At 39.3% G+C, this 23,314-nt stretch overlaps 1 protein-coding gene across 3 annotated transcripts in view; it reads left to right on the top strand.

Moving 5' to 3' along the window:
- The window catches only part of PRDM1 (PR/SET domain 1), a 154,994-nt gene that overhangs the window by 52,885 nt on the left and 78,795 nt on the right, over nt 1-23,314 (top strand). For 2 of the 3 annotated variants that reach the window (XM_020976944.2, XM_020976945.2), the window contains one exon: nt 13,346-13,422. The exons of the other annotated variant lie outside the window; for it this stretch is intronic. The gene's annotated coding sequence lies outside the window, so the exon portion shown is untranslated. The remainder of the gene's footprint in view (nt 1-13,345; nt 13,423-23,314) is intronic. 3 annotated transcript variants of the gene reach the window in all.

Genomic DNA, 23,314 nt, shown 5'->3' with positions numbered 1-23,314 from the left:
TATATCTGTATATATGAACGTATATATGTCAAATTATCCCATACAAACTTCTATTTATCAGTTCTTTCTCTGGATGCAGACAGTGTCTTTCTTCCTATGTCCTTCATAGTTAATTTGGATATTTGTAATAGTCAAGATGACTTATTTGCTCAGCGTCATTCTTAAAACAATATCCATGTTACTGTATACAATGTTCTCTTGGTTCTGCTCTTTGCTCTTCATTATTTTGTGCCTTGTTTTTTGCAGCTAATATCTCACTTGACCCTCACAACGACCCTAGGAGATGGTAGCTATATTACAGTAAAAGAGGTGCTATCCCCATTTTACGGTTGAGGAAATTGAGTCAGACAGATATTAAGTGACTTGTCCAGGGGTTACACAACTAGAGCATCTGAGGCTAGATTTGAACTCAGGTCTTCCTGATTCTAGATCTAACACTCTATATACTACACCACCTAATTAATGCTTATTGATGGAGTATCATTACTAAAACAGTAGCTACCATTCATATAGCACTTGAGGTTTGCAAAGCATTTTACAAATATTATCTTATTTTTTTTTCCCCTCACAACAACCCTGGGAGGTAGATACTATTATTTTCTCCATTTCACAAATGTCAACACTGGGACATAGAATGGTTAAAGTGACTTACCCAGGGTTACAGCTAGTAAAGTATCTATTACTATTGGAATCAAATTAAATTATGTTTGTGAATGTTTTTGAAACTATAAAACACTGTTTCAATATTCTTGAATTAAAGCTCCATAAGAATAAACAATTTTTTTTTTATCATTTATATTTGTATCCCTAGTGCCTGGCACATAGTAGGCACTTAATAAATGCTTGATTGATTGACTGAAGGGGGGCCCCAAAATTAGAAGCTTAAGCATATGGGTGCAGTATCCACTTAAGCAATCCCTGGTGGGCCAGCCAAACCATTTTCATGAAGCCAGATGGCTCCTTGTCAGACACAGGGACATAAGCTTGTGGAGATCACCTTTATGAAATTATGCTTGGGAACCTAGAGTCAAAGTTTAAGTTGATGTTAAAAAAACTATTTTAAAGAGTGTATATAATTTTATATCTGGTAAAACCATAGATAGCTTAAATAAATACTTTGGTCACATAATGAGAAGCTGAGACTCATTGGAAAAAAAAAACCCTGGTATTGGGAAAGATTGAAGGCAAAAGGAAAAGGGGATGGCAGAGGATGAGGTGGATAGATAGTGTCATGGAAGCAAGGAGCATGAGCTTGAACCAACTTCAGGGGATAATGGAAGATAGAAGGGTGTGGCATGCTATGGTCTATGGCAGGGGTGGGGAATCCGAGGCCTCGAGGCCACGGGTGCTTTTCTAGGTCCTTGGGTGCAGTCTTTTGACTGAGTCCAAGTTTTACAGAAAAAAAAAATCCTCCTATTAAGGAGATTTGTTCTGTGAAATTTGGATTTCATCCAAGGACCTAGAGGGCCACATGTGGTCTCAGTTTCCCCATCCCTGGTCTAGGGGGTCATGAAGAGTCACAGCAACTTCATAACTTAACAAAAAAAAACCCAACTTAGAATCTCAAGAGTTACAAAGGACCTCACAGAAAATCTAGTTTTAAATCTGACCAAGAATCCCATCTACAATAAATAGCCATCTAGGCTTTGCTTAAGAGTTCTCATAAGACAGAATCCACTACCCAGGCAAGTCCCACAACCACCATCGATTTCAATTTCCTTATCTGTAAAATGACATTCAATCAGATGAGCCTTCCGTCTTTGGATCTGCGTGCCTATGTTCCTATGACCACTCGGGCAGCCCATTTCACTTGTGGATAGCTCTAATTTTGTGAAAAGTTTTCTTGGCATTAAACCCAAAGCTGCTTCTCTGAAACATCAGCCTATTATTTTCAGTTGTTTCTGGCCTTTGTGATCAAGCAGAATACATCTAAAATCCATCTTCCTCATGATGGAGAGGATAAGTCTTTCAAATGCTAGAACAGAGCTAACATGGCCCTCCTAAGTCTTTTCTCTTCCAAGCTAAGGATCCACAATCCCTTTGATATTTATATATCATATCCTAAGGCTCTGTACCATCCTGGTCACCCCTGATAAGCTGGACAGAAGGTATGCTCTATCTATCTAATGAATGGATCATTGCCTTTCCTCAAATTGGGCACCCTGAATTGAAGACGACATCCCAGTGGTCCTGGCCAAGGCCCTGTCATCTAATGTCTTTCTAATGACTTAAAGGAGCAATGAAACTATATCTCTCATGTATTTGGAGAGGCAATTTTGTGTAGCCTTGAAGCCAGGAAGACCTGGGGCCTGTTTGGGGCCTCTTTCAATCAATCAAGCCCCCTGCTTTGACACAGACAGGCTGTCACTCAACCCTTTCTATGCTCTAGGCAGCTCTCTAAGACTAAATTGCGGAGAAGGTCCTGTTCTGCATTTATCTGTGAGTCCCCAGCACTCACAAAATCACACAGGTTTAAACCTTGCCCTTTATTTTGTGTGGATTTATAATTAATTAAATTCAAATAATTTTCATTCAGTAGACTCCTATGGACCATCTACTGCTTATTGAAGTGTTGTGTTAATCACCAGTGGAAAATACAAAGACGTGATTTCTGGCTCTTTATGGCACTAACAATTTAGGAAGGAAGAAACAAGTATATATTAAGTGTTTACTATGTGCCAGGCACTGTGCTAAGTCTTTTAAAACATCATTTTATTTGATCCTTGTAATTATCCTGGGAAATAGGTGGTATTATTATCCCTATTTTACAGCTGAGGAAATTGAGGCTGACAGGTTAAGTGACTTGCCCAGGGTCACACAGCTAGTCTTCAAGACTGGATTATAACAACAACTAACATTTATGTAACGCTTACTATGGGCCACTATTCTAAAAGTTTTACAATTATCTCAGCTGATCTTCACAATAACCCTGCAAGGTAGGTACTGTCATTGTCCTCATTTTACAGATGAGGAAACTGAGGCAAACACTCTAAGTGACTTACCCAAGGTCACACAGCTAGTAGTGTCTAAGGCCGCATTTGAACTCAGTTCTTCCTAACTCCAGGCCCAGTGCTCTATCAACGGCACCATGTAGAATCCATAACTCATGTAAGTCTCAGTAAGTCCATGATTACACTTCATGTGGGCTTTTTTCAGCCCTTCCTTTTGAAGACCGTGCCCTCTCCTTTGCTTAGTAAAGGGTCGTCTTTAGTTGCTGCAGCCAAAAGGTAGGATCCGTACATAAGTAGGTGTAACTGTAAGGAGAGTGCCAGAGTACCTTAGTGGTACAAAGCGCTTTGACAACTGACCAGAGGGAAAGATGAATTCCAGACGCATTTGTTTCCTTTCAGTTACTGGCTGGAACAATCAAAGGCACCTTTTGGAGAACAATAGGGAGTGAAGGTTGTCCTTTATGACCATTGCTTGGATTACCCCTAATGGTTTTTGACACATTGTACCAACAGATGAGACAATCCAGTATTTATTTCTACATCCAGCCTTCCCAGGATGCCACCCACTGCTTTTTCCCCCCTTGTCTAAGAGTTGGAATATAGGCCACCTGGAATTAGCTTCCTTCTGTCACCCAATGTCATTAAATTCAAGCTCATAATTTCACCCCTGGTGTGTCCAATGAAACATAAGTAAAATGTTGAAGTAAGCTAGTTTGGAAAGAGGGTAGGACCAAAAAGGGGGTAGGGGTGGGGGGGGGGAGAACAATCCTAGTTTGCCAAACAATAGAAATAAGTATGTTTATACTGACATCCCTGTCCTAATCTGTTAGCCAGTCCATAGCGGCTTAGCAAGCCTGTATTTAACCTATTTCCCTAATGGCAATTAAGACATGTCTTCATTTCCCAGGAAAAGGATTGCCAATGAAATCCCTTTGGCCTGCTCTCTCTCCCCTGCCCTCCCTCTCTCCCACCTCACTCCCCTCCTGCAATCATCCCCTTCCCCCACCCAGAGGGCCTAGGCATCCAAAGCATTCCCTGTGTGTTGGGGCAGCATGCAGTGAGGAAGAAATGATTAAGCAGCTGAATGTTTGAAATCCAGCTAAATGCACCGATTATTATCTGCTTAAGCCTTTCTTATCTTGAACTGTGTGGTGCTTCATGGCAGGCCCATTGTTCTCAGCTCTAAGGTATTAATGAAGGAATCAGGGCGACTGGCCAGCGGGACAAGGGGAGGTGGCAGGAAGGTGACCCTACTGGATTGATTTCTTTTCCGCTGCTTCTCTGTGAGACCTTTCCAGCTGGTGTGGTAGAAGGTGTAGTATGTTCAGTAGTTTAAAAAAAAAAGCGCATGCATACACTGCCAAGTCAGGTTGTCTAACTTTTCTCTTAAGGGGATTGAAGAGGGTTGCAAATATCCTGCTTTAAAAGCAGCTTCTCTACTTTCTCACCTGACAAAAATTCTCACAGGGACACTGCCCATATGCAAGGAACCACCCTTGATCGCACCTTCATCAGCTGTCCCAGGAGCTCTGCATTCCATGGAAGGGGAGGTTTGTTCACTTTTAGGGAAGAAAAACATGACTTAGTGGAAGGTAGGGAATTCTAAGATATAGGAACTCAGCCAGCCTGTGATTTCAGTGGCGCAGGAAACTCCTTCCAGCAATACAGGGCAGTGCCTTCTCTGAAATTTAAAGTCTTAGAGTTTTCTAGGGCACTGAAAAGTTGTGATTTATCCCAGGCTCACTCAGTCTGATGCATCAGAGGCTGGTCTTCCAGGCCTTAAGGTTGGCCTTCAGCTACTTTTCTACACTGCCTCACTGGGGATTCTAAGAAACAAAGGGAATAAAAAGACCTCCATTGCCTCAAAGCAGAGATATGCTAGATTTCAAATTCTATAAAGGGGAGGGAGGAGATTTTTTTTTTAATCTCTGTTTGAGTCGAGGTACTGCTACACAGAATAAGTGTCATTTTTTCCCCCAAATTGAGGCAGGGATATTATAACTTCTCGAACAATCATACATTTTAGTTGCTGTGGATTTTGCCATCAGGCATTATGATGTTGCTAAGATTATACACCAGCAATTAGCTTTCCAATACAGGTTATTAAAGGAATTAGACAGTGCTATAAATATGATTTACCATAGAACATAATTACTATGCGTTTGCTGGAATGGGTCGTACTAGCCAACCAGGAAACTCTGGCAAACATACCCAATATTCTGAAATATATCAAAATTACCTTGGAATGGGTCTGGGTGGTGATCCAAGTTAGACGACAAAATCAACCTTCCCTGCCCACTTGATACCTCCTTACTCTGCATTTCTTCAGCACTTTTCTATGTGGTATGCTTTGAACAAGATTATGGTGCCTGTGTTTATTTCTCTAATTCGATTTATGCCTCGTTGTTTAATATCCTTAAGACTGAGGACTGTTTTATTATACTCTCTCTGAATCCTTCATAGCACCTGATACAATTCTGCCCAAATAAATTAAATGCAATTTGAAGACACTTGACATACACCATTATAATGTGCTTCCATCCCACCCTAGAATAATATTGTACACATAATGGGTACTCAATAGGTACTTAATTGAGTGAATAAATAAATTCAAATAGTAGACCCCCAGGTATTTGGTGAGTGGTGTTCGAGTGTGAGGAACTCCATAACTCATAGTTTACCATGTCTGCAAAGCAGAAAGTATGGTATATTTTCATATCTTTTCTTTTGGGTGAATCTTACCCTTTATAATTTGATAGCATTCAGTTTTGTTTTTCTTCTCCATTTACATTGATATAGCTTATAAACACACACACACATATATATATGTGTGTGTATATACACATATGTATGTAAATATGTGTATATGTATACATATATATATGTATTGGGTTTAGGTTTGCTAGGTGGCAGTGGACAGAGTGCTGGGCCTAAAGTTTGGAAGACTCCTATTCTAGAATTCAAAACTGGCTTCAGACACTTACTAGTTCTGTGACACTGGGCAAGTTATGTCACCCTGTTGGCCTCACTTTCCTCATCTGTAAAATGAGCTGGAGAAGGAAACGGCAAACCACTCCAGTATCTTTGCCAAGAAATTCCCACATGGGGTCATGAAGAGTTGGACACAACTGAAAAACAAGAAGAACTTTATACATATATTATTTTCCTGTCTGTTTTATTTCAGTTTGCATTAGTTCATAGAAGTCTTCCTATGTTTCTCTGTATTTACCATTTCTCACTACATAGTACAATTCCATTGCATTCATATGCCACCATATTTTCAGCTATTCCCCAACCGGCGGGTATTTGCTTTGTTTCCAATTTTTTGCTACCTTAAAAGTGCTCTACTACAAATATTTTGGTACTTATGAGATCAGCCTTCTTTGGGGAAATATATAGATATAACGATATATGTAAACCTAGCAGTGGGATTTTTGGGACAAAGGGTATGTATATTTTAGTCATTTCCTTAACATAATTACAAGTTGCTTTCTAGAATGGCTGTGTCGGTTCACAGCTCCACGAACAGTGCATTAGTGTTCCTACCTTTCTACAACCTTTCTGATATTGGCTATTTCCATCTGTTGTCATCTTTGCTAATTTACTGGGTATGAGGTGAAGCCTCAGAATTGTTTTGATTTGCATCTGACTGATTATTAGTGATTTGAAATAATCTTTCATGTGGCTGGCCATTTATAGCTTGCAATGCTTCTTTTGAAAATTCTTCATATCCTTGACTATTTAGCCATTAGGGACTGGCTTTTGGTCATATGCACATTTCTGTTAGTTACATACATATATACATATACATATATATATGTGTGTGTGTATATGTGTATATATATATATACATATATATATATACATATATATATATTGGATATCAGGTAAAGAAGAGGAAGAGAAAGGAGGATAAAGAGGAGAAATATGAGTGAAAGAAAGAAAGAAGAAGAAAAATAAAGAACAACTAGAATTCACCTGACACTTTTAAGTTCTACAGGGTTACTCTGTACCAGTTAGACATCTGGAGAGTTATATTGTTTTATTGATATACAGCCAGTCTACTACATTATCTGGCCAGGTACTGAGGGGCATAATTACTTTATGCAACGAAATCATTCCCATGATACCTTCAACGACTTGTTTCATGCCTTATTATCTTTATTGCTAGAGTTCCCAACATGAGAGACTGCCTTATTTTTGCTCAGGGACTTGGAGTATAAAGCAACTAGTCATTCTTTTTTGTTACAACACTCCACTGGATCTATACTCACATTGCCTGTTACCCAAGAAGACTCCAGTTCAAGTCCCGCCCCTGCTAAATCTTGCCTGAGTGACCTTGGCTGAATCACTTAACTTTTCAGAGAATATAGAGGATTCAATATGTAGTTAGGTAGACCTGAGTTTGACTACTTACCTCAGATACTTACTACCATGAGTGACCCTGGGAAAATCACTTAACCCATCTTAGCCTCAGTTTCCTCATCTGTATAGATAATAATAAGGTATTGTGAGGCTTAAAATGAGATAACATGATGCTGGTCACTGCTGGTTGCCGTGGGTCATGTGACAGCCTCCTGAAATCCTTTGGTGGGCCATATGTTGTGCAGGCCTGAGTTAAACCATAGATCTAGCCCCTGTCCGTATTCCTTGACATTTCAAGGATGACATTGGAATATGTGTCCTATTTTTTTATATTTCCCAATTGTCACATGACCAGTCCATCTAATTTTTCACCCAGACATTTTTCCGATTTCCTTTCAAGTGACAATGTCACTGGGCAAGGTAGCCCAGGCCTGTCTCTGCTCCCTGCATCTGGGGAAGATGGGGCAGATGGAATGCTTGAGCTATGGAGTTCTGAGCCTCAGTAGGGTTATGGCAGAATGATTGCATGTTTACGCTAAGTCTGGCACCAATATGGTGACCCTCCAGGATTTCCCTCCACGAAAATATTTGCACTAGGTACTAAATAATCAGTAGTACTAGGTAATATGAGGAGAGAGATCATTAGCCACTGAGGGAATCTGGGAAAGCTTCCTGGGGGAGGAGACATCTGAACTGAGCCTTGAAGAAAGATAAGATTGTGAAAGTAAAGACAATAGAGAAACAGCAGGAGAGAAAGTAGAGAAAACTCCAACACCAGAGTCTTAGTGGTTGAACGAATATGTAACTAACATTGAATGATGGTTTTGTCTGGGGTTGTTTAGTTTTCAACATTCACTTTTATAAGATTTTGAGTTCCAAATTTTTTTCTCCCTCCCTTTTCCCTCCCTAAGACAGCAAGCAATCTGCTATAGGCTATACCTGTACAACCATATTAAACAAATTTCCACATTAGTCATGTTGTGAAACAAGAATCAGAAAAAAATAAAAAGGAAAAACAATGAGAAAGAAAAAGAAAAGAGAGAAAAATAGTATGCTTCGATCTGCATTCAAACTCCATAGTTCTTTCTCTGGAGGTGGATAGTATTTTCTATCATGATTCTTTTGGAATTGTCTTAGATCCTTGAATTGCTGAGAAGAACTAAGTCTATCAAAATTGGTCATCACACAGTGTTGCTGTTACTATGTACAATATTCTCCTAGTTCTGTTCACTTCACTCAACATCACTTCATGTAAGTCTTATCAGGATTTTCTGAAATCCACCTGCTCATTTCTCATAGCACAATAGGATTCCATTACATTCGTATACCACAACTTGTTCAGCCATTCCCCAGTGGATGGGCATCCTCTCAATTTCTATGAATAACGGTTTTTAAAAACCATGAGAACCAGATTGTTTGTTGCTTGCCTTCTTATCCTCTTGGTATTTGTACGGGTTTTCTGTCTAGCCTCCCTCCCTCCCATTACATCTAAGCTGCTTGAGCGCAGGGATTGTGCTGTTTTCATTTTCGTATTCCCAATGCATAGCAGGCAGTAAGTACTTAATAAATACTTGTTGACTGACTGACTGCTAGGAAACATCATTTACAAGTGCAGTAGGTTATAAACATTTCTTAAATTGCATTGTAGGCAGCTAGGTGGCATAGTACATAGGGATCTAGACTTGGAGTCAGGAAGATTTGAGTTCGAATCCTGATTCTGGCACTTACTAGCTGCGGAGAAATCAGTTAAAATCTCTCAGCCTCAGTTTTTTTTATGTATCAAATGGAAATTGTAACAGAACCTACCTCCCAGGGTTGTTGTGAGGATCAAATGAAATAAAATATGCAAAATACTTTGCAAACTTTAAAATACTATATAAATGCTTGTGGTTATTTTGAAATTTTTACCTTCCCAACATTATATGGCCTCCCCTTAGCATGGTATAAATTATAAATGTTCAAATTAGAAGACAAGAAAAACCATTACATATATTTAATAATAAAGTCATGGTGTATATGTTAATACAGATGTTAGGGCTGATAAGAAGAGACAGTTTCTCTCTTATCACAAAATTAGAGTAATAGTTTGTTGAAAATCAGTGAGCAGGGCAGGTAGATGGTACAGTGAATAGAGCTCTGGCCTTGGAGTCAAGAGGACTTGAGTTCAAATCCAGCCTCAGACACTTAACACTTATTAGCTGTGTGACCTTGGGCAAGTCACTTAACCCCGATTGCCTCACAAAGAAAAAAAAAGAAAGAAAAAGAAAATCAGTGAGCAATCCGTTAGGAAATTGACCAGTGACTTGATGGCGTTGAAGAACACCTAACTAGCTGGTACAATTAACGTCTGCTCATCCAAGGGCAACGTTAGCATTATTTTACAAGCATGTGTGACACAGGCAAAGGAAGGCTTCTTAAGAGTCTTTCACTTCAAACTTAATGTCTGGAAAATGAATTTCCTGTTTTAAAAGGGGATCCTGAGCAAAAGTCCCTGGCATCATACTTGAGACTAATAGAGTAAATCAATTCTGTTTGTTAAAATAAGCTAGAAATTGGTTCTTCCTTTTTTCTTTAGATCAACAAGTATTTATTGAGCACCAGCTCTGTGCTAAGGAATGTTCCATTGTACTCCATGGGAAAGACCAGAGAAGTAGAAAATGGAGGCCCCACCCCAACAAGGAGTTTACTGTCTAGACAGGGAGATAGCTGGAATCTTACCTTTGCCCAGCTTTGGGTGTTTTCATGAGTTTAATAGTTTAAGTGCCAAGTATGCTAAGTGATTTTTCCCCCTTCAAGTTGTGTAAGAAGTAGAAGGGAAAGAAGCTTATTAAATTACAGAAATTGATTTATTTGTAATACTATTTTCTAATACCTACCAACCTTTAAAAATACTTTTTGCATCTTAAAAATGGCTCTTTCTGTATTTATTTCCAACAAGACTCTCTTTGGCATCCGTGTACATTCTTGTCAATCCCCTTGTAGTTTTGCCCTCATTTGTACTTTCATTCATCTTCCCAGAGCTTACGTATATTATCCCTGTTGACTTTTATAGTCATTCATCTGTTTCATTGCTCCTGTTCTTTCAGTCATTCAGTTGTGTCCAACTCTTCGTGATTCCATTTGGGGTTTTCTTGGCAAAGATATTGGAGTAGTTTACCATTTAGTTCTCCAATGGATTAAGGCAAACAGAGGTTAAGTGACTTTTCCAGGGTCACATAGCTAGTGAGTGGCTGAGGCCAGATTTGGATTAAGGTCTTCCTGACTCTATGCCCAATGTACTGTCTACCAAGACATCTAGCTGTCTCCATGATCTTAGGCACATATCAAATATTTTTCTTTTGTCTGCTTCGATAGAAGGCCAAACACCCTCAAATGCAGGGACCATGAAACTTCCTATAGTATCTAGCATATCTGTGAAATGAAAAGTGGGAATTTGAGAGATGTTCATGTTAGAGCTTTCCTGGCATATCATGTGGTGCAAGATCAGGTCTCTCAAGGAGACTTCAAGCATCTCCAAATAAATTCTGAGTAGGGAAAAGAAACATGGCCCATCTCTCCAAATAGTCACACCATTCTGAATGAATATAGCTGGCAGTTTGAAGGAGAGAGCTCTGTAGACATCCATGTATCCTTCAACAAAGGGATGGGGAAGGAGTACTGGGGCTGGGCAGGGGAGAAGACTCTTGCTTAAGCTGGGGTGGAGGAAAGAGCTATCTTCATGGAAATACTGTCAAAGAACTTATTTCCCATCCCTGCATCTTATATGCTCAATCTGATTATTCTCTGTCTATAATCTTGCCAGTAATGTGATCTTAAGTTTTAACTATTATAGAGCTGCCTCTCTATACAGTATGTATGCCATTCTGTCTCTCGTTTTATTTAGCTATAATATGTTTTTAAAAATAGCAACAGCGTTATCAATGTTGGTACTCCTTTCTCCAACATAAATTAAAATCTCCTCATGTTTTCTCGCCCTGTGCAATTGTCATCCATGTCCATCAATCGCTCAACAACCATGTATTAAGCATTCACTATGTGCCAGGCCCTGTCCTAAGTCCTGGGGATACAGCTACAAATGTAGAAAAGGCCTTTCCTTTCTTGACTAATCATCTGTTATCATCTCTTACTCTTGCTACCTTGCCAACCCATCTCCTTTTCTGGTCATACGTATCCTTAGGTATGATGTTGTCTTAACACATTATTCTTACACAAGTCATTTTGGGCAAGGTGCTACAGGTTACTTGCACTTACCATGTGTTTTTACATTTGGGTCAGTATCAAAGAATCATAGATTAGAGCTGGAAGGGAATTTATTGGTTATCAAGTTCCCCTCATTCTGGTTGCCTCAGTTCTTCATCTGTAAAATGGGCTGAAGAAGGAATTGGCAAACCACTCTAGTCTCTTAGCCAAGAAGACCCCAAATGGAGTCACAAAGAGTCGGATACAACTGAAAAAAGCAAATAACAAGAAGTACACAACTTCTGTTGTGTGATTTGTATACCACAAAATATTCAGAAACAAATCTCATACGCAGAGATTTATGCATTTCTCAAAGCAGCACATACTTTGAAGTTGTGTCTTTAGAAAAAGGCGATTGTCTAATAATCTTCTTTATTTGGAGCCAAACATTTTTTTTTAGCTTACTGATGAAAACCTTCCAGATTTGGTAATTTTTTCCCCCTCAAGCTGAGCTATCACCTACTGAAGGCATCACTTTCTTTTTCCCTCAAGTCAACAAAACACTTGTGAAGGAGATATTTGTCACAAATTCACTTAAAAGTTAGATTCCTTTTTCATTGACCCCTGATTCAGTTCAATTCAAGGAACCCTGATGCTGAGTTAAATTAGGAGTAGTGTCACCAAAATTACTTTCAGGTCAGGAAAATTTAATCATAAGAGGCCTTGGTGGCTATAAATGGGTGGTAGCCATCTCTAATTCATCTTGTGATTCTTATGGCAGGCTCAGAATTGCCCATATTTGTCTAGAGATCACCTGAAAGGATGTTTGATCAAAGATGGAAAGAAACCTGAAGATCAACTCTGTTTATTTCTGCTGCTTCCCACATCTAGGTCTCTTTAGTACTCCTTGCTACTTATTAGTAAGCTCTGTATTTTTTTTTCATTATAATTGGCGTTTTTGTGACAGAACCTTGGAGTGTATAACACCCTGTGGTTTTTAAGACAGTTTTTCTTTTGCATTTGGACTCTATTGTGAATGCTTCTGGTCAGGAGTAGGTTGGGATAAAGAAATTCTAAAATTTAAGGACACTTTAAAATGCCCAACCTCATTCGTCTACATCGTGATTTTAAAAGTTATTGCTTTAGGGAGAACTTCTGTTTTTCCTATACTGCTCTCTCCTTTCTTTAGCATTACAAAAGTAAGAAGATAGAAGAATTCACTCTGAAAAGTCTTTCACCATCCTGCTGCCAATTTCTTTTCTCCCACCTTTTCCCAAACTTCTATGCCTACATGAAAGAAAATTACTAGGTTTCTATACATGGTCAGATATATACAGTAGAAAAATGTAGGAACATTAGGATCATAGACTTAGAGCTGTAAGGAGCCTCAGAGGCTATCTGGTTTAACCTCCTCATTTTACAGATGAGGAAACTGAGGTATAGTGAGTAGAAGTAACTTGCCCAGGATCACATAGCTAATGAGTGTCAGAGGTAAGATTCAAATTTAGGCCTTTCTGACTCCATGTCCAGTGCACTATGTAATTAGACATTCCACATGCAGATTTGTGAATCCCTTTACATCTGCTTGGCTTTCTGCTTTTTTAATTTCAGTTTCCGCTGCAGCAAACGCCAAAATCCACAATGCTTTTTAATGTCTTCCTTTACTTTTTGACACCGACTGAGGACAGAAGATGCTTTAACAGGGGTGGGGAACCTGCAGCCGGACTCGACGGAATCTGAACTTATGAAGTTTGCTTTAGCATATCATCACTGGTTTCAAGTGATTCTTGGAAGGTGAAAATCCTACTTCCCACTTCCTACCAACTATTTTCCCCCCTTTTGTTCCTCAGAATTCCTTTTGCTCTTCTGTTCCCTGTGGCTTTGGAACTGGAGGAACTGGGGTCACATCCTACCTTTGTCATTTACAGTAAGTAACCTTTGTGATGCTGTTCTCTCTGGGTTTCAGTTTCATCATCAGTGAAATGAACAATTTGGACTAGACAGCCTCTAATGTCCCTTGTTCCTATGATAAAATACCAGCCAAACAATCCCAGCAGCAACCAGTTGGCAACACTAGCCATGGATGAGTGTGTAATTACAATTATATTAGGTGCTGAAATAAACTTGGTGTTAATGCCCCAAACAAAATTAAACTTGGTTCTTTCTGAGGCTCTGTGGGTATGGGTGTGGAGGAATTGTGGGGAGGCTTGCTTACAATAGATAAGGAAAGAGAAAGGATGGTTATATATTTACATGAGAACTAGGTGATAACAGGGAAATGTAGCCAATGAGTACCTTGAAAAAAATTTTTAATGGTAGAATTCTCTAGTTTTATTTGTTTTTTAATATTGTATTAATATTCCCAAGACTAAAATTATAGAATAAAAAGGAGATGGGGCAAAGTGAGCAAGTCTACTTTTTAAAAAAAAATTGAAAAGAAAGAAATATTTAAATCCAAGTTAACCCCCATATAGATAAGACTGAGAGGTGGTTTAAATGGAAAATGTGGCCTTAGGACATAGTTTAAGTTCTCCTTTCCTTGTGTTTATCCACATGTTCTGTCCTCAGTTGCTTAGTTAGTCTTCATGCTAACATCTTAACCAAGACAAGAAGTATCCCAATAAAACATGATTACCATTATTGCTTGTTGCCCAAGTGAATGGTAATAACAACCTTAATCCTCAGAGAATTTCCTATTGCACAAGAAGGGAGATAGGAGCCGTACCAGGATGCAAAACCTGGATGTATAGGTCGTAAGTCCGAGCTTTTACTGCTTTGCTAGGGTGTGTAGGATATTTGAATCTTAAGGGGGAAACATAACTTCATTTTTCTTAGTAGTTTATTTTTCTTTCTTCCTGATTCCTGATTTTTTTCTGACTTGACCACAGATGTTTATGAGAAGTAAAAGTAGTTCTCTAAAGAACAAGTAATAGCAGAAATACAGGAACATGCTTAAAAAGGGAGCCAGTAATGCCCAGCCAAAGAGGAGGGGAATATAAAAGGGTTCAGAGTGGTCATCATAGGTCACAGCAGTCTATGCCTCTCTGGCTCACATGTTCATCTTGCCTTCCATTCTTCATGGTCTGCAAAGACAAACTGCATCCTTGGCTGCTTCAGTCCCTAGCTCCTGCTACAGCTCCTAGGATTCCTCTTACGTCCTGATCTGTCTCTGCCCTGTTTATTTTATTATTATTTCTGCTTCTTAAAAAAAACCTTTTAATATTCAATGTCATCTTTTTTGCTGCAGTCACTTGTTTTACAATATTTCACATTGGGTCCACAAGATTTTAATGCATGTTCATGTTTCAGTCTTCAACGTGAAACCACACTTAACACAGTAGAAAATAAGCATACTTTTAACAATTGATCTTTCCCAGTCTAGCCTCCATTATAGCCCATAGTTTTTTAAATTCTATTTTATTTTTATATCTGCATTCTCTCCCTCCCACCATCCTCTAGCCCTTTTTGAGAAAGCAAGAAAAACAAAACCCTGTTATAAACATACATATTCAAGTGTAACAAATTCCCACATTGACCATGTCCAAAAACAGCCTCATTTAGCACAAAACTAGGACTTTAAACTTACGCATACATTATTAATGCTTTTGTACAATTCATGCCTTCTAAACACAAATACAGGCACTTGCTAAACTTCTGAGTATAATAATGACTTCCTCGAACTTATATTACATAGGTACTAGAGTATGGGGTGAATGGGGTGTTCAGAAAGGACAAGCACCTCTGGTATGAGGGCTTGCCGAGAACTTTTCAGGGTTGCTCATCTACCTTTGGTGTCCACTTGTCATCCAACTCTCACCTGTGGCTCCAAGAAGCAGTAGCATGTGCAGTGGCCATGCCCCAGTAAACCAACTATCTCAGCAGGTAGACTAAACCAGGTTGAAGGTGACCAACAGGCTTTGGTGAGTTAGGGGCACATCTACCCCAAGCATGTAAAGACTTCCCTTGGCAGAATGGGCAGACAAGAACAATTTGTTCCAAAGGCCATGAAGGCAGCTGAAGTAAGCACTGTGGAACACTTCAACTTGGTCAAACATTGAAGATGCCAAAGTCATCCAGGGCATCCCAAGCCATATTACCAGGTCATCCTGATCTTTGTCCTGCCATTGGACTTCGATGATTCTGGAAGAGAGAATGAGGCTGAAAATTTGTACAGCTCCGCAAATCAAGATATCACTCATTGATGATGTCATTGGTCTTCTTTGAAAAACAAATAACAACTGGAGTGTCCAGATATGCCTAAGAAATCATGCCAGTGGAAACCTTGCTGATATCCAGAGCATTTGAAAACCATACAGCAACAAAGACAAGATTGGTCTTCGACTGTCTTCTGCGAAGTCTTTCTAGTTCTCTAAAATGTATAGAATTAGATAAAATAAGTGACAGGCATTCCACTTCTTGACTACTCAGTTTATGTTGAAAGGATAAATAGGGTATGATGTAGAAAGAATTAGGACAGAGGGAGGATTTGGAAAATGCAGTAGCTTATGCTTATGGCCTTTAAATATAAGGTATTTGGGATGATAAAATTTATATGAAGCAAAGGTACCGTAGAAAATTCTGTAAATAATGATCCAACCCTGCCCATTATAGAAGATTTAAAATAATATAAGTCATGTAATAGACACAGATGTTATGGATCAGATCCCAGACTCTGTAAGTTTATTTTTTAAAGAGAGAAAAACGAAGAATATTCAACAAACAACCATGAAAAAATCCAAGCTACTAACCCTCCCCCATTAGTAATTCTAACAAAATAAAGACATCTTCATTATCAGAGGAAAGGAAAGTATTAGTGCTGATCCCAGCAGGGCTGCTTTACAGAAAGAAACCCTCTGTAGGATGCTAATCAGGCCCATTCAGAAAAGCCTTAATTAATTTAATTAAAATCTGTCAGATCAAACTGATTAGCTTGATATCCAAGCCTAAATTGAGAAAGCTGGGCTGGTGGGGCAGCTGCTACCGAGGTGGGCTTAGCTTTCAATAAGAAGAGAGGGATGGTCTCCAAGGTGATCCATGCAACCTGCCTTGTGTTTCCATTGGAATAAAGTCAATTTAGTTTCCTTTTCCTTCCCCTTAGTTTAACCCATGTCTTCACTGAATTGCCCAGATAAAGAAGTGGATAGCTTGCTCTGCTCTTGTGGGAGAAAGGTAAAGAGGTGACTTACTTATCCTTTTGATAACTGAATTCCTGATTGTGCATTTTCCATCCCTGGCCATCCCGTCTCAATCATTGGCCATGGCCACTAACACACCAGCAGAAAGGAGACAAAGGCCAGGTCATGTGATCCTCTTGATAGCACTATTGACACAGACAGCTTTCACAGATCCACATTTTAGCTCTGGTAGAGCAGCCAGGGTTCTTTGTCCTATGAAGAGGGAAAGCCCTGCTCAAGGGCAGGACTCTGGAATGTCCTGTGGGGAATCACTTTTCATTAGAAGATTCTGGAGGGGAAAAGTGAGTATTTCACCCACAATGCGAGATCTTCTTTTTCCTGCAGTTTGGAAGCAAGTGACTTGGATGTTAGGAAAACCATCAAGCTAACCCACCTTCCACTGGGGTCCTGACTAGAGTTCTTTATGATAGTAAGAGAGGAGAGGCAGTATGGCACAGGGGATGGAAAGCCAGCAAAACTTGGTCTGGGTTCAAATCCTGCATCTGACACAGATTGGCTTTTGCCAAGTCAGTATTCTGAGAAGCTGTCTAAGACTTGAAGTTACAGAGAAAGATTGGACCCATATTGGTACTGAGAGTTCCCTATATCACTGAAATCACAGGTCCTCTCTCTCTCTCTCTCTCTCTCTCTCTCTCTCTCTCTCTCTCTCTCTCTCTCTCTCTCCCTCCCCCTTTCTCTGCATACACACATATATAGAATGCTTATATATGTATGTATGAAAGAATATATCAGCATATATACATTTACCTAGAACATATCAATATACAAAGAATAGTTAGGTAGCTAAATATATTCTTTCTTGAAAATACAGTTCTAGAATCCAAGTAGATTACCCCAAGGATCTGTCAATCCTTTGGTGATTAGCAGGTCCTAGGTGGGAAAATCAAACATTACTTACTAGAGATATTATTTACTAGGTACCACAGAAAGTGATTGAGACTCACTCCCTTTCTATAGGGGCTATGTATGAAGAAAATTGTAAGTTCTCACCTAAGTGTCCTGAGACCTTGATGATATCACATGTACACCGTATCAGTACTGATTTCTCTTCTGGGACCCATAACCTAAATGAAATAGAGTTGTTTAAGCTTGAATGGAGGATTTCATAATTTCCTTTTCTTACTTTGAACAACAAGCTTTACCATGGAGCACATCAGTCTTGAATGACTGCATATTCATTCTTGGTTATAGCTTGAGTAGCCTCAATTCATTTCTAGCCAGTTACTTCAATTTTCAGATCAGTAGTGGAGATAGTTATGAATAGTAGCTAGGCAGGATGAGACAGAGGCTTGTAAAAAATACTTTACTTTGAAAATGAGAAGTGCCTTTGGTTAGTGTATGCATATGAGGACAAACACAACAACTCTTGGTCAGTAGACAGTTGAGAATTACCTACCTTCCCAATCACAGGGAGTACTTGTAGCTAACCAACACCCATACCCACTGGCCTATCCAAAGGAGTTTATTAAGTGAAGAAAGAGTGGTGTCTTCATAGGATTCCTTCCTATGGTTGAATTTATCGCAGAATACACCTAGTGAGTTTGCAACTACAGCATTCCCTCCCATCACTTCATTCTTCGAAATTCATTGTCCCTTTGCTACAATCATGTGTGATGGTGTCAACCATGGAACCAGAATTACACTGTTACTAAAAGTAAACAGTAAAAAACGTTCATGACATATAGGGTAGAGTAGAAATTCTGGACTGAGATATAGAAGAGCTAAGGAACTAGCCTGGGGTCTGCTTCTAACTAGGTGACCTTGAACAAATCATTGCTATTTCCTCACCTGTAAAATGAGAGACTGGGACTTAACAATCTTAACCATCCTTTCCAGCATTAAAAGCATAATGACTATATCATTTTTAAGTGGAGGCATGGTCTTCTTGGTAGCTAACAAATTTTAACATTTATATTACACTGGCACTTCCTAATTATCTTGGTTCCCTACAGATATTGAAATCTGGCAATGGTCAGTGGAGTGAAAAGTTTCTATTTGCCCTTAAATTCATGAGAATAAATGTAAATTGCCTGTCCCTCTCCCCACTCTCCATATCGTTTCGGTGCTAGGACTTGCTGTCCCTACAAAGAAATTCTTTTGAAAGAGATGCATGCAATGCTGTTAATGTGCAGGGCGTGGGCACTCAGTACTGACCAAACTTCAGTGGCATGATTCCAGCAACATTTTTTTTTCACTCAAATCAACAAAAAGCATTCTACTAAACAAAGCCCACGTTTGACTTAGCCAGCTTTTCTCTTAATTTCACAATTTTATGGCTCTTGGTTACATTGATATAGGTATCCTTGAAAAAGACAGCTTTAGTTCAATCAGTGAACCCTGCAGTAAAATGCAGTTGTTTGGTCAGCAAAGGGTCTTATCACTAAAGAAACTTGTTTTATGGAATACAGAGGGTCAGAAAGGTAGGGGAGGGGTTTTTTCCTCTATTTTTGTTGCTTTTTTTTCCTTCTACAGGTTTAACTCTTTCCAAGTCATAGTATTCAAAGATTTTTGCTTCCTTTTAGTTGGAAGAGAGTGGAGCAGAATGTTTTTCTACTTTCCCTTCTGACATTTTTGATGAGACAATGTTGTATAGTAAAGGTATTTTTAATTGGGTCCAAACTGTGCATGCCCTAAGGAGACAGGACAGACCAATAGCAGATCTCTTTTCCTCCCCCAGACCCTCTTCGTGCATCTTAATTAGTACAGAAACAATTTCTGTATTTAATGTTGTTTATTCCTTATATTACAGTAGGAGATAAATTCACTTCCTCACTCCTTTGGTTTTAAGACATGGTGGGCTTGAATGTATCCAGAGGAGGGCAACCAGGACAGTGAAGGACCTTGAGTGTATTATATATGAGGAGCAATTAAAAGAACTGGACATATTTAGCCTAGAAAAGAGAATTCTCATGGGTATCATCTCTATGTTCAACTCTTTGAAGAACTATCACTAGGAAGAATTAGCTATGTTCTGTTTGACCCCAAAGGGCAGAACCAGGTAGAAGTTGTAAAGGGACCAATTTAGACTCCATATTAGGGAAAACTTAACAATTAGAGCTGTCCAGAAGAGGAATGGAATGGCTTGAAAGACAGTGAGTTCCCCCTCCTTGGAGGTCTTCCATTAGAGGTTGGACAACCACTGGTCAATTTTATTACAATGGGGATTTCTTTCCAATGTGGGTTGGACTAGACGGCCACAGAGATCCCTGCCAGCTCTCAGATTGTGGGATTCTGTCATTGGAATCATTTAGCACACATTAATTAACTGCCTACTGTATATAAGCCACTGTGCCAGGTGCTTGGGATAGAAAGATAAAATGATACTATGTTCCTGCCCTCATCAAGGAGTTTGCATTTTGGGTATGGAGGTAGTGGGCTGGAGATGTACACATATACACAGATAAGTATTTAACTACAGGATAAGTGGGGGTGGGGCAGCAATTGAGAGCCTCAGACAAAGTACTCTAGGAAAATTTGAAGGAAGAACTTGCAACTACCTGAGGAGGAGATCAGGGAAGGCTTTGAAGAAGAAACAACTGAATTGAGCCTTGAAAGAGTCTGAAAGACAGAGAAGGGAGGGAGGGAGGCCATTCCAGGTATGGAGATGGTTTCTGTTGTCATGTCCCACAGTTGGAAAACTGTCTTTGCTATATCCTTAAGTCTCCTTTCCCCTTTCATCTTCCCCCTCTTCTCATTATTTCTCCACAAAAAAGATGCTGGCTTTTCCTTGTACAGTCCAGCCCAAACCTATCCTACAGTCCTTACCTTTCTTTCCTCTCTGACCTGATAATATAGTCAAATAGAACTACTTAGGGACATCACAAGGCACAAGAGTTCTGCCTTCTTACCTTTGCTAGTGTTTGGAATGCCTCTTCTCTGGTCATCTTTGTTCATCATAATCCTATTTGGCTTTCAAGAACCAGCTCCAATGGTACCTCCTCTATGTTGCCTTCCCTGATTACTCCAGGGTGAAAAACTTCCCATCTCCTCTATGTTCCTGGGGCACTTAACATATACAGTCCACCTCATGCTATAGTAAATTGTGTAATCTTTTATTACCTTTCTTATCTCTCCTGCTAAATTTTAAGTTTCTTGAAGGCCAGGACTCTATTTTATAGAATATTGTATGCCATGTAGTACCTGGCACCATGATTTTGTAATGTAGCAAGTACTAAATAAATTAAATCATTCAGCATGCAATAAATACATATTTGTTGTCGGGCACTGTAATAAATATGTTGATTAAATAAATGAATTAACATCTGCACTGTACCCTGGACTTTTTTTGTAGATCTATTTTCATGTTGCCGAATTTTTCCTTGTTCCCTAAGCACAATACCAAGCTATTTCTGCCCATTTCTTGTGGCTTATTTTTTTTCTAAAAGTCAAAATAAAGCATGTTATTGAATTTTAATTTCTAAATTACTGAGCTTCCCTCTAGCTAGAGAGAAGGGGGGGAGGCAAGACATAGTGAGAATAACTTAATTGAAATGGTTGACCTTAACAAGAAATCACTACGCACAGGAATAAAATTAATTTCAGAGTGATACCTAGAAGTTGACAGTAATTGAGATGGGAAGTATAACTTCTTTTTTTAAAAAAAAATCATACTGTGGTATAGTGGTAAATTTGGAGTCCTGGAACCTGGGTAAGAATCCTGACTCTCCTAGTTACTACTTGAGTGTCCTTGGGCAAGACATTTAACTAACTTCTCTGGGCCTCAGGATTATGATACAGTAAATAAAGAAGTTGGAATAAACAACCTCTGAAGGTCCCTTTTTCCTCTAAAATCTGTGTTCCCATGATCTAGATTCTTACAATGCTAAGCCTCTTGGCATATCATCATCTACTTGTTCACTCATTCCATCGAAATGCCAAAATATATCGAGCAGCTAGGTGGCACAGTGGATAGAGTTCCAGCCCTGGAGTCAGGAGGACCTGAATTCAAATCTGACCTCAGACACTTGACCCTAACTAGCTGTGTGACCCTGGGCAAGTCACTTAACCCCAATTGCCTTACCAAAAAAAGCAAAAAAATAAAATAAAATGAACAGTTTAGGGGCAGCTAGGTGGCACAGTCAGTGCCCTGAAGTCAGCAGGACCTGAGTTCAAATCTGGACTCAGATCAAACACTTGACACTTACTAGCTGTGTGACCCTGGGCAAGTCACTTAACCCCAATTGCCTAAAAAATAAAAAATAAAAAGAAATACCAAAATATACATCCTTAGTCAGAATCTAAAATAAATTTGTTAATTTAATAGGATTATCTTTGGGAAATTACCCTGGTGATGCCATTATACATTTTCTTCTTCTTTTCCTTCAACATAGTAAGTAAAATAAACAAAAATATCCCACACAGACAGTACTGTAGAGAAGCACTCTTTACAAGTTCCAAATAAGATGAAGAAACAAGTGAGAAATAATCATTCATCATTGTCTTTTCTTTTTTTAATGAAGCTCTTTCTCTGGCAGACTGATAATAAGGTCCAGGGACTCTGTGTTTGGATGATCAGCTGTAACTCAGGATACTCTGCCGAAACTGGAAGTTAAAACCAGCTCAGCATTTAAGTGCCTGGCTATTTACTTCTGCTCCTACAGAATAGCTGGGGGCATATTCTGTGTCCTGTTGCTCTCTTGTGAAACAATTAATATAGGAAAGGCGGTTTTGCCTGGCACCACTCTAGATAGCATAGACCTGATTTTTCCAGTTAACAGCCTGATTCTTTTCACTCTTTGACCAGCGGTGCCCATCTGCAAAGATACTTAAGAAAGATTAGAAAGATGAAGAATTGATTTAAAGAGCTGAACAGGGGAAAATCACTTTATGAAGAAGATGGGGCAAGTAATTTGAGCCATGTTAATGGTTAACTCTCATTTGGATGGGTGCTACTTAAACAAACATGACCACAGTGGGATGGGTCTTCTTTCCCCTGTAGACCTAGGCTCATGTGGTAAACCCAAGGATTGGGGTTTTCAATCATTGCCCAGACTAAGAGAGTCTAGTAGAAGTGCAGCAGAAGGGCTTTCACTGTCTCTTCAAACAGCAGAGAGAGGAATCATGTTACTGCAACTACTATTTTCAAATGAAGAAGGGCAAGAAGGGGAGATGTTTCTGTAAATGGCTAAGTTCATAGGTTAGCTGCCCTGACTTTCTCAGCTGTTACTTTGCTTGTTTAACTGACCGTTGTCCGAACAGGTGCGTGATGCTGCTAAAGGTTTGCTTAGGATAGCTGACATAACTTTATTCTCCTACTTACAAAGAAAAAGTGGGGAAGAAGTGGACAAGATGACTTTTCCAGGAAGATTGTGAAGACGGAGACCCCGGAGACTTGAAGTGAATGACGGGGGTTAAGATATGGTGTGAAACCTGAAGTTTTCTTTATAGGAGACAAAAACCACTTTTAGAAAAGGTGAGTTGGTGGAGGGTCTAGGGTGAATGCATTGCTCTGAAAATGCCTGGCATCCTCCTTGTAAGTTTGCTGGGTGTTGGGTTTGCTTTTCTAAGCTTTTTTTGGGTACAAGTTGACAAATCTTCTTTGCTATAAGAAGATATCTCTCTATAGGTTTTTTGTCATAGCTGGTCTCTCTGTATGTTAAAATTCATCACTTTGTTGTTCTAGCT

This window comes from Phascolarctos cinereus, unplaced genomic scaffold (assembly GCF_003287225.1).
Source record: "Phascolarctos cinereus isolate Bilbo 61053 unplaced genomic scaffold, phaCin_HiC Scaffold_5;HRSCAF=322, whole genome shotgun sequence".
Lineage (NCBI taxonomy): Eukaryota > Metazoa > Chordata > Mammalia > Diprotodontia > Phascolarctidae > Phascolarctos > Phascolarctos cinereus.
The sequence above is the reverse complement of the archived record's forward strand: the minus strand, read 5'-3'. Positions and strand labels throughout refer to the sequence as shown.